The following is a 13,141-nucleotide window of genomic DNA, read 5'->3' on the forward strand; positions in this document are numbered from 1 at the left end:
GTGGAGCTGAGGCGGTGATGCTAGTGCTGGGAGTGGCTGCAAATACAGATGAAGCTTTACTCACTCACCAGCCACTCACCTTCTTCTGTGCAGCCCAGTTCCCAACAGGCCACAGACTGGTACCAGTCCACAGCCCCAGGGGTTGGGGACCCCTGATCTGTAGTATAGTCATTACAGCGTTGCTGGTAGAGCAGAGACTACAGGCATGTGATTATTCATTTTATCTATAGGCTTCTGATTAAATATAGAGAAGCATACTATTACTCTAAAAATGAGCATGATGTATTAATATTTAATATTTAATATTTAAAAATCAACAAAAATATGTTACGAATGGAAAGGGGCAGGACAATGTATAATGGTTGTGTTTAGAAAAGGTGGTAGGTTACACATACCTACATATCCACATTCATATACACGTTCATAAAATTTTTACATGAAATGAGCATATATATATATATATACACACACACACACACAAATATACATGGGACATGGGATGTATTTAAATTTCATTATAGGAAAGCATATATGCTTCCACTGAATAAAATATTTTTAGGAATATGCCCAGGAAACTGAATATATTTACTGTCACCAGGGAAGGGTACCAAATGGCTGTAGATAAGGTTGGGAGGGTGACAACATTTTCTCTTTATTTTTACAAAATTTGGAGTTCAAGTAACGTAAATGTACTAAATGAAAAGTATATTTAAAATATAGTATAAATAAAGTAATAATATGACTGCCCACAGTTTGTTTCATTTATGTTCAATAATTATTTGCAAGATTATATTCAGTACAAGAAAATTTATTGGAATCACAGAGTACTCGTACTTCTCTTCCTTTTTTAAAGTCTCAATCTGCTGTTACACTACAAATAGGATAAAATAAGTGGGTCATTTCTTTCTGTGCCAGTGTGTTTATTCTTTCTTTCTTTCCCCTGTCTTATTTTTTTTCTTCTGCTATATTAGGCAAAGCAGGGACAACACTTAAATACATGAGTGACAGCCTGTCATTGGAAAAGTTCATTGTGGGAATTTTTATGAGCTTATGACATCTTTGTTAATAAGCACTTAAAATTAACATCTACACAATGTTAACAGGGTGTAGTGAACTGCATTGCAACCTAAGCTATTTCATATGCATGTGTTTTCAAGATATCTGAGCTTTTCCTTTTTTGCTGCATAATTTATTCCCTTTTGCTTAATCTATATAGTAACTACCACCCTTGGACTAGTCACTTTTTATGTTGCTAATATACGCTCCCTCCCTGAGGCGGAGTAGAGGTTCCCCTGATACCAAAGAAGCATTTTTTTTTTAACTTAAGATCCCAAAAAGATGGCCTTTCTTAGTTCACTTATAATTTTATCCTAATTATCTTTGGATAATTGCTGTATAACAAGCTACCTAAACAAAACTAGTGGCTTATCAAACCATTTTATGTAGCTTGCAGTTTTCTAGGGGAGGATGTTAGGAAGGGCTCGATTGTGCGGTCTGGTTTTGATCCATAGCTGAGGCTGGAAGATCCATTTCTAAGATAGGTTCACTCAGATGCATACGTAGCACCTCAGTTCTCTGTAACTTCTCTTTCTACATGGCATGTGGTCCTTCAGTGCCCTCCTGTGTGACTCGGGATTCTTCTAGTTTGGTAGGATCGGGATAGGCACTCTTCTTTGTGGCAGCTATTTTCCAAGAACAAGTGTTTCCAGAGACCGGAAGTAAGAGCTGCCAGCTCTTTAGAACTGGACCTGGAAACTGGCACCGAGTCACTTCTTCCATATTCCCTTAGTCTGTGAAGTCAGAGTCTGGTGAGGGTCAAGGGGAGGGGACATGGACCCAACCTCTTGGTGGGAGGCATATCAAAGTTTTTGTGGCCAATTTTAATCCATCCTGATTCCTTTGTTTTAAAGAACTTGGACAATCCCCTAAAGATTGTACTGGAGAGTTTTTGAATGCCATCACTTAACTCAAACCCCAAAGTGTACCTTCCTACCTTGTTAGCAATTAACCTGTGCTTCCATGCTAAGTCAAACAACTTAATTTTTTTTACCTTATTAGGAAATATCTGCCCTGATGGGAACTCTGAATATTGAGTTCAGCCTCTGTTCTTTCTGTCAATCCGAGCAGCCTGTAACCTGACCCTCAGTCCCAAAGCTATGCTTACTCTCTCTTCCATAAAAGCCTTTTAAAAATAGCTTTCTTGGTCTTCCATCTTAGTATGTCAGACAGACTGAAGTAGCCACTGAGAACCTACTTATGCAGTGCCACCATTAACAAGACCCTGGGGCTTATTTCCAATTCCTCAGCTCTCTTATTAGTCAACCAATGCCTAAGAGTATGCTTTGCATCTTACGTGTGTTTCCCTGGCACCAAGCAGATCTAGGACTATGGCCAGTGCTCGGTATGTCAGCTGTGCAAGTGAATGGTGACAAAACAAATTATGCTCTCTAAAGTCTTATGAACCTAACCCTTTTCCCTCCCTCTCCCCTTTACTACTGCCTTTGTTTTGACTACTATTTAATCTTGTTCATCCAGAATCTCCTAATCAATTCCCCTGATACTGGTCTTGTTTGCTTCCTATTCTTCACATTGCAGCTGAAGTGATCATCATAATGTGAAAATCTAATGATGTGATTTCCATGCTAAACTTCTTTAATGGCTCTGTCGCCACTAGAGTAAAGTCAAATAACTTACAAGCCTCCACATGATTGGTGCCTGCTTTCCTCTAGCCTCGTGACCTAGATCCCCTTCTCACTTGCCGTTCCAGCTATATGGACTAATGTTGTTCCCCTAGTATCCTTTGCTTATTCTTAACTTCACACCTTTGTGCATGACGATGCCTCTGCCTGCATCACTCTTCCCTTTTCATCTCTCTCACCCTTACCACTTCTTAAATCTCAGGTTGGAGGACTGTTCCTTCAAGAAGCTTTCCCTGACCCAACAAAGCCAGGTCCATTACCCTTTTATGTACTCCTATTTCACCCTCTTATTTTCTCCTTGAGAAATATCTTTGCACATTGCTATTTCGCTTGGCTTATTTGCTGGTCTATATTTTCTCTTAGACTGGAAGCTTGTAGGGCATAAAAACTGAATTTTTTGAGTGTTATTTTGCCAGTGCCTAGAACAGTGCCTGGTACACCCTAGCCTCCACATAAAGGTCAGTTGTGTAAATAAGTCAAATTTATAGTAAACTTGCTTTGGTTAATGGTTCATTGAGTAAAGCAGTTGAGCCCATTGTCTTGACAGCATGTTGTTGTTGTTTTTTTTTGCTGACCAGAAGTTAGCTACCTAGCTAGTTTTTTCTTCTCCTTTTTCTTTATTTTCTTTTCTCCCTTTTTCCCTCCCCTCCTCTTCCCTCCATCCTCCTCCTACCTTCCCTCCTTCTATCCCTATGTCTCTCTTTTCTTTTTTCCTTCCTTTTTTTCTTCCTTCCTTTCTTCTTTCCTCCTTACTCCTCTTTCTCTTTCTCTGGCAGACGGACGTTGACAGGACGGAGGAATTCCGTTCCTTCCTTCCATGTCCTTTCATTCCGTTCCTTCCTTCCCTCCCTCCCTCCCTCCCTCCCTCCCTCCCTCCTTTCTTCCCTCCCTCCCTCCTTCCCTTCCTTCCTTCTTTCCTTCCATCCTTCCATTTCTCTACTTTTATATTTCTTCAGTTGAGATTTCCATAGGAGTGACTTCCAGATGAATGGAAAGTTATTGTATTTTATAATATCACGTTTCCATATTTATATCGAATTTTGAACACTAGGTAATTTTCTCTAGGTTTCAAATATTTGCCTACTATGTAGATATTTTAGAATAAATTCTTCATTCTCTATCTGCTATATCATGTATTTAAATCATAGCTTACTATCCATCTCTTCTTCAAGAAATGTTGTAATCTTTGAGTTATCCCATTCCAACTATCTCTTTTCTTGTGAAATATTCTTGGACTTGAGATACCCACAGTTGTGTCCAGTGACAGTCACTCCTGCTTTCCTTTGTATAGGACTGTAGGAGCTGGCACTACATCGGTCTTTGGATGTCCTGATACTGCAGTAAGCCTTGTTTGGGATACACTGAAACTGTGTTTTTATGTGAATAAGTTAAGAATTAACCTATTTAAAATCATGATTGCTTATGAATATATAAGATATAGGTCAAAAAATAGACCTATAGATCATAAGCCTCTTTAAGCAGAAATTATATGTGTTTTTGAATGCACATATTTTTGTTTGGTTTTACATTCTTGCTTTAACATGTAGCAAAGATCTGAGTACATCGGTGACTCTGTACTTGCTCTTTCTTCTTGCATGTGAACTATCAACGCTCTCAAAGTAGAAACTCTTTACACAGCTACCAATATTTGTATGATTACAAACCATTGGATGAGAAGACTTCATCACCCCTTTAAAATACACATTCCTTTACATACATCTTTATTTGAAGACTTTTACAACATTATTGCTGTCCCCTGTGTATGAGGGGATTGTGGATCTTGTGGCAATCCTATATAAACTTGGTAATCTTCAGCACGAGATATTCTGGTGAATTGAATATCCTGATTAATAAAGTTACTACCATTTATACCATATGTGAATTACCAAATTTTGCAACTAGAGTACAATGTCATTAGGTTTCTCCTCTCTTTAAAACCCACATTATGACCCTTGTGCTTTCTAGCCCCTCAGCATGGAGTACAGTTGCTTATTCAAAGGATACTCTACATTGTATTCATTCAGCAGATTTGTTTCTGATGATCCATGATGATTCATAAAGTGGTATAGAATTTGTTTGTTTGTTTGTTTGTTCATTTTTCAGGCAAGGCAACCCTTGGTTGGCCTCACAGATTGCAAGGACCTAGTCAGCTTACAACCTTTTATTTTTCCGTTTTTATTTTTTACACCTACAAGCACCTGCTCTTCCTAGGTGGTCTCCCATCCAAGTACTAACCAAGCCCGACCCTGCTCAGCTTCCGAGATTAGACAGGATCGGGCTTGTTCAGGGTAGCATGTCTGTAGACTTAAGGTGGTATAGAATTTAAAACTATAAATACCAGTTATTATTATACCATGAAAACTTGGAAGTGAGAATCATGATGGAGAGTCCCTGGACATTAGCTGACTTTGTGATCACTTTCTATTTTTTCCCAAATTAGTGGAAATGATTCTAGGTAGTGTGCAGATTCATAATAAAGCACTAGAAATTTGGTTCGTTTAGGGTTTTTTTCATGTCACTGCACCATTTCTACTTTCCCTATCTTTGAAGGCTCTGCCTGCAGCCCATTTACCCAGCCCAGATCAGGTCTCTGCTTATCTCACCATGTCCCTGATCTGTGTTGTCTCTTGTTTTCGCCTGCGTGCAAATGTGACTAGCCCTTCTAAAGGGTTGTAACATGCTGAAGTTCTATAATTCCTAAAATCAGAAGCTTCCTCTGCTGTAGGGAGCGTTTTAATTAGAAATCTCTGTACCCTAAATTTTGTCACATGTTTTCTTCTTTTAAAGCGGCTTTTGTGAACTTCATTAAATCAGTTATAGAAGATGTGATGTCTCATCTGTGTCTTTGCTGAGCTGCCGATTGGCTGCTTGTGCTACTTGGCATATCCTCTGGAATGCTAAGCGTGTTCCAGAGTTCTATAATCCGTCTTGTTTAGTGTACTGTCCATAGGTTACCAGTCATTACTTGGAAAGAAAATTGTCTTCTCTGTTCCATGCATCTGAATTTTAACTGCAGCTGTGTCGTAAGTCCAGTATGTGCATCTCTGATTTCAATCTGTTAGTTTCTTTCTCTGAGTGCATATTTTAGGAGTATAGAAGATTATATGAACACAATGGTAGGTATAAACTGTGGCTATCCTCATATAAATATATATTCCAAGAATTGATATGAAGTTGGCAATATATTTTTTAAAAAATTCAAACTACAGCTACTGACAGTAGTTTAAAACTCCTACTGTGTTTTCTGGTTGGTCTCACCAAATGGGAGATTTGTAATTAGAATACAAATTGCTGTTGCTTAAGATAGCTTTATTTTTTTACAAGTTGCTTTTAAAAAGATTTTTAAAAATATCTACCCTCAAACATCAACAGAACATTTGGACTCATTTTTTTTAAAAAAGGAAAATAAATTTAATTGATGCCAAAATGTCTGAAAACAGGCATGCTTGCCGGGATTGTGATAACGGTATGTAGGTAGTGGAGTAATGGAGGGTGGTTGCAGATATTAAACAGGGTTCAGTCCTCTGTATGATGAAATCGAAGGAGTATTGGGCCAGGAGTGGGGAGATCTGGGTCGTGGTCTGGGTTATGCTCTAGTCTACCTTACTTCCCTTTCCTTATACAAACATTCTCACCTCCCTTTGCTTCTGCCTCCTCTTTCGTGGAATAAGGAGGTAGACTAGATGATTTCTAAGACCGAACTGTGAAATCTCGGCTGTCCTAGATTTTAGCATGGTCAATAAACAAGTAAAGAAATAAATAGGGCAGTTTGACCTTAAGCTATTAGACTGTACAACCTCTACAGAATAACATTTAGCATTAAAGTCACTGAAAATTAGCTACTTATCCCAGTGTCTACAAGATGTCAACTCTGAATGCCTAGAAATCAGCAATACTGGACTGATTTCTTTCAGGTGGAGTATTGACTGTCATTAATACTAGGAGCAGAACAGTAAGAAAAAAGCAGAGATGTGTGAGAAGGTCATTAGCTTGCAGCCAACATAATCTGCGTAGGAGGTAATTTAGATTGTCAGAATTGCTGGAGAAACTTCTTTCATTCATTGGATCTGAAATTTTCCAGTCTTGACCAGTATTCCCATTAGTGTAAGTGTTAGCAATAACCTTAACTGACCATCTACTTTAGTCAGTATTTTCTTTGTTAAGTCAGACCTGGAATATCATTCTACATACAACAATCCAAACTAGTAAAAAGTACTTTCAAAAGTATATATTGACCAAACATTAAGTATATGTTATATGTTCTATTTTAGTCAAAGATATACATTTTAATATTTCTGAATTTGGAAGTATTGATAACATTTTCCAGTTAAAATTGGCATTTTTTTCTCTTAGTGGTAAATAAAATACTGATATAACATTGCAGCTTACAATCAATGATACCGGGTATGTGATGGATTATGGTATTAACCTGTATCACCAGACATGATAATGAGTCTCTTTATTTAGACAATATTCATTAAAAAAATAGAGACTAAAACCCCCTTTAATAGGTTTGGGATGTTGGACATGAAGGACTTTGCCGAAAACAACCCAGGTGACAGTTGAGTCACTATCTCATACTGCTCCTCTCTAGCCTTTGCCTGCTTACTTTACTATCTACTAAAGAAGTGTTTTTATGGAATTAGAAATCTTTAAGTAAATGGATTTTCCTTTTTGCAAGTGCACTTCTTTACAAGAAAATAGGTGTAAAGCACTCAGCGCAGAGCCTGATGCGGAATAAATGGCAACTATAAAGTGCCTTCTGGGTAAGACCACTTTCGGGCTAAGTGCATGGATTTTGCATTTTTATTTTTAGCCCACTGTAAGGGTAGCCATTTCTCACCAGAGGCAACGAAGGGCCGAACTTCAGTGTTTTAAGCCAAGGAAGAATCCATCTTACAAATGACTGGACCACTCTGACAGTGGAAATAACTAGGCTCCAAGGTATAGATTTGTTTTTGAATTTTTTATTTGGATGTATTTTTAGACTTACAAAATAGTTCAACAACAACAACAACAACAACAACAACAAAAGGCAAAAAACCATTTCCTGTAAACTACTCTCTCAGATTTCCTAAACTAAGATTTTTAAGATAAACAGTGCAATTATCAAAATCGTGAAATTAACCTTGATCCAATACTATTTTTTTAAGCTAGAGATTAGCATCCTTTTTCTGAATAAATTTTTTTGAATGAATACTTTTGGCTTTGCTAGCTATCAGGTCTCCGTAGCTACTACTGATCTGTACTTTAGTACAGGGCAGCTGTAGAGGATATTTGAATGAATAACAATGGCTGTGTTTCAGAAACTTTAATTGTAAAAATAGGTGGCCAGCAGGCCTCAGTTTGCCAACCTATGAAATCTACAGACCTTTTTCAAGATTTGACAGTTTTCCTACCAGTGTTTTTTTCTTTGGTACAGAGTCCAGTTACAGGCCACATACTGACATATCTTCTTGGTTTCCTTTAATTCGAAAAAGTTTCTCAGTTTTTATATTTTCTGACTCAAAACTTCTGAAGCATATTGGCCAGTTATTTTGTAGGCCATCTATAATTTTTGCTTTTTTCTGGAATTTCTTTATGCTTATATTTAGATTGTACATTTTAAGAATAACACAGAGACAGTGCTGGGACCTTCTCTGTGCATTGTGTCAGGAAGCACATGATGTCTCTTTATCTCATTATGTTAATGTGTGTCACTTAGCATGTTATCTGCCAGGTTTTTTCACTGTAAGATGATTGTTTTTCCATTTGTAATTTAAAAGTTACTGTCTTCCCTTTGTAATGATCATACTTTGTAACTATATACTTATATATGTATGCTATGTCTATCGATAAATGTATATATAAAAATCCAATTTTAGTGTCCTTTGTTGATTCTTTCCTTAGTAATTGTTGAATCCACAGTTAATATAGTTTTTTGCCAAATGATGATCTTTTAGTTTCATTATTTTATTTATTTATCAGTTGGAATTTTACTGTAAGGACCTACTTTTCCATATTCCTTATTTGTTTGTTTATATTAGTATAACATCATAAATTCTTATTTTATGCTTTAGGCTAAGTTTTATTGTTATCACTGTTTATTTTGTTTTCAAATTTATCCCAGATTTTGCTGCTGGGAGGCCCCTTTATTAGTTGTGTGTCCTTTTTAGCGTCCCCATTATTTTATAGCATATTTTAATGCAAATTCTTATGTTTGACACTTCAAGATGTGCTTTGCTTGTCCAGTCTTGAAAGCAGGGTGTTTTACCTAGAATTCCAGGTTTCTTCTACTAAAGAATAGTATTTAGAAACCATGATCCAGAGGAGTTACACATTATTATTACTGGAGTACTATTGGCTTTAGGCCCTCTCAGTGAACAGAGCTAGGAAATATATGCACAAATGTACACACACACACACACACACACACTTATATCTATGTCCACAACTATGTCTGTATCTATAAATGTATATATAAAAATCCATGAGTTCATACCCATACCTCTCATTTCAATCCAGCATAAGCGGATATCAGACACTGGGAAAAATGGAAAAGGCCATATTCCCTTCTATTCCCACTGAAGGGGAGTAGAATCCCAGTACTAAGTATAATTGACAGTTTTTCTTTCTAGAGGCCAGCTAGGTTGCGGACTAGTTAACGCTCTACGTGTGTCTTACTGGGAAAAAATTAGAGTTTAATGAACAGGTAACAATGCAGAAGCCCTGACTTAAAACTTCAAATGAAAAGTTTCAACTATAGTTTATATTAATTAGGTAATGAACTTTTTTTTTTTTTTGGTGGGAGGATAGAAATAGAAAAATAAGTCAAACATAAACATAACAAATAAGAATTAAATTTCTAGCTATAAGAAGCCATTGAAACAAAAATTTTAATCATCACACACTCTATTCACTACTCCCAAAATGTAATGAATTTGGGTGTAGTGGAGAAGAGAGAGAGGAAAGAAGAAGTAATCCAATATGGGCTCCTGGGATACTTGGCTAAAATGTGGTCATACTTGGAATTAAATCCCATTTTAATGAACTAAATATGTATATATGTTTTTCTAAAGCAGACAGACATCTTCAAGTATGTAAGGAGATACAGGTTTGTATACTTTTTCAGTCTTTTTTCTTTTCCCCTTCCTCTGATAGAGATGTCAGTGAACTTCCATTTTTCCTAGTGTTTCAACTCTTTCTTGCCTCATGCACTTGCACAAGCACTTTACCTGTACAACTCCCACCCCCACTCACAGACATGTAATCACCCTTATTTGAGCTAAGCCAACTCAGTCTTAAGGTCTCACTTAGATGTAATTTTTCAGGTAATTCTTCCCTTACCCTCCAGAATTGGTGAGATTTTTTTGCATTGTATTTATTTTGTCAGTGTATCTAATGAACCATACTGTATATACTTATATAAAGGTTCCCTTACTCTTCCTCTGAGGTCTTTGAATGCAGACACTGTCTCTGTTGTATACATCATTATGTCCATCTAGAGCAGTATTCATCACCCACAATGTGTTTACTGAGTAAGTGAATTCCCCAGTGGTCCAGCAATCTAAGATGCTAGGAAATAGAAACCCTGAGTCTTCCTTCCCCTGAGTAATTTGGAGAATGTGGATATAATTGGAAATGTATTGAAAAACAGTTAATGAAAGAAAACAGGGTTATTAAAACATGATTGCCATCATTTAAGATATATTATGTATTCTACTTTGTCTCATGGTAGACAGCTTGATAAAAAGCCTAATCACCTAAGATTAATGGAAATTATTTTCTTAGCTCATGTCATAATAGAGATCATCAGCTCTTCTTTTGTACAACTCCAAGTAGGATATGATTAACAAAATAATTTGAAATATGTTGCTATTCGACATGTGTGTAGTGGTTATAATTTAGTTAGTGGAAGTAGCAACAGACTGCAGATTTATTGACTTAAAATGGTACTAGTGTTTTTGTTACTGCAGAACTTCTTAGAGCCTGTCATCTACTACTGTGAATCCTGCAGAGAATGTAGTGTACAGTGTTTTCAAAGTGATTGTGAATGCTTTTTCTTTCTCCCCATAACCGGTCTAGTAATTCTGTCTGTTTGTTTATCTCTCTCTCTCTCTCTCTCTCTCTCTCTCTCTCTCTCTCCCTCTCTCATAATCTATCATCTATCAATCTGTCATCTACCCACCCATCTACCTACCTATCCACTGAGAGAACGAAATCTGAGTTCGTACCTCCTCTTCTCCTTCTACTTTTATGCCTAACATAAACATAACAATTCCTATTTGCCATTAAACTTAATTTTGTTTTTTCTAATTTCTCCTTTAATATAGGGAAGATTATATAAAAATATTTTAGACATACTGTACTTTGACACCACTACATGAACCATGCCATCCCCAGATAATTAATGAATGATGTAGAGGGTGAGTATGTTGGTAGTGGATATGGGAATGTCCCCCTACACTTCCCCAAAGGGGAAAAATGTGTGTAATTACTGGGAACGCAATAGAACTAATGAACGTGCATACCTTAACTATGTAAACTCTAAAAGACTTCCATTCTGTGTCTGTACTACTATACAATAGCAAATATATAAATAGTGAAATTAAAAATTAAAACAAACTATGACATTAGTTAGAGACATATGCAAAACAAAATAGGCAAGAAGAGTGCATTTATAATGATAGCGCTGTGGGCCACAGGAGTCTCAGTTCTCCCAATTTAGTCTCCTTAGCTTGTTCAACTGAAATAGTCAAACCAGTTAATCGTTCTGTTGCGCAGTGTGGCACACAGCAAAAAGGTTGCCAATACATATGTCATTTACAGTTGGGCTTGCTCCTTCCTTTTGCTCTGCCTTGTTTCTTCCCTTTCTCCACTTATCTCTACTTTCCTCCGCTTTTAATTTATTAATAGTCAGATTTCCTGGATAGTATGTCTGTGCACACAGGTGTTTTCAATTGGAAGTAGTGGTTTAATAATGCGGTAGAGCTCATGAGGGAACAAATCGAGTTATGTTCAGAAAGTGACATATTTCCAAATGCCTAGCAAAAGAAAGAGATCTTAAAACAGGCACAATTGTAATGATAATATTTAGATTTTAAAAAATGATTCTGATTAATTTGGTGATTTTTCTCAATTTTTACTGTAAAATTTCAAACCTACAGAAGTTGAAAAAACCACAAATATTTGTATAAGAGCTACTCGTTGATTCGCCAATGACTAATATTTTGCAGCCTTCATGTTTGCTTGCCTGTTCTCTCCCTCCCTCTCTCCCTACCTCTCTCTCTCTCTCTCTCTCTCTTTCTCTTTCTCTCTCTCTCACACACACACACACACACACTGATTGATTAAGCTAAACTATTTTAAAGGAATTTTCAGATATCTTTACAGTTCACTCTTGAATACATCAGCCTATATTCCCTACTAAAAACAAAGACATTCTACTACATAACCACCGTATCATATCACACTCAAGAATTTTTATATGACTTTAAATATTTAATATAAATTTATTTAATAGAAATTAAGATATTTAATATAAATTTCTAATATATAATATACTCATATATAACATCTATTTAAACAATATATTATGTTCATTAGTTATTGGTTATGGACCGAATATGTATATCTCCCCATATTCACGTGTTGAAGCTCTAACCCTCAGTGTGATAGTATTTGGAGATGGGGCCTTTGAGGTAATTAGGATTATATGAGTTCATGAGAGTGGGCCCCAATAATGTGATTAGTGCCCTTATAAGCAAAGGCATTAGGGAGTTTGTTCTTTTTCTCTGAGTGAACATACCGAGGAAAGGCTATGTGGGAGGCAACATTTTGTAAGCCAGGAGGAGCTCTCTCACCAGAACGTGACCGTGTCGGTGACCTGATCTTGGATGTCTAGTCTCCAGATCTATGAGAAAAATGAATTTCTGTTCTTTAAGCCACTCAGTCTGTGGTACTTCGTTATAGCAGTTTGAGCTAAGACAATATTATAAAAATATATATTATGATTATAATATAGATAATATATTTAAGATAATATACCTTAATCCTACTTTAAACACATTTTCTCTAACAAGGTAAGAATTTAAAGCTCAGAAAAACAGTATTGGTGATGGGCACATGGTAATGACAAGACCTGTCTCTCACAAGGTCCATCTCCCTGGAGGAGGGTGAGTTAGTTCCTAAAGGTCAAGAATCACGTGTCATCCAGGATTCACGTGCTATTCATCTTAGTATTCTCAACATCTAGATAATTCTGACTGAAGCACAGACAACATGGTAAGTTGAGCTATAATCTGAATGTTTTATTTAAATCAACAAGTAGAAAGATATTTGTTTAATTTGTCAGGCTTTAGGACTTTTGAAATAGAATTCAAGTATATACATGCTTCAGGGATAATGCTTTTAGAGTCAGGTGGAAAACACTAACAAAAAATATTTTGACAAGGAGTTGGGTA

General features: G+C 36.5%; 1 protein-coding gene and 1 pseudogene across 11 annotated transcripts in view; one reads left to right on the top strand and one right to left on the bottom strand.

Moving 5' to 3' along the window:
* Positions 1-13,141, top strand: part of UNC5D (unc-5 netrin receptor D) — a 472,257-nt gene that overhangs the window by 87,340 nt on the left and 371,776 nt on the right. The window lies entirely within an intron of this gene.
* LOC118609882 lies at positions 4,885-5,004 on the bottom strand (annotated as a pseudogene).

This window comes from Rousettus aegyptiacus, unplaced genomic scaffold, assembly GCF_014176215.1.
Source record: "Rousettus aegyptiacus isolate mRouAeg1 unplaced genomic scaffold, mRouAeg1.p scaffold_m13_p_11, whole genome shotgun sequence".
NCBI lineage: Eukaryota > Metazoa > Chordata > Mammalia > Chiroptera > Pteropodidae > Rousettus > Rousettus aegyptiacus.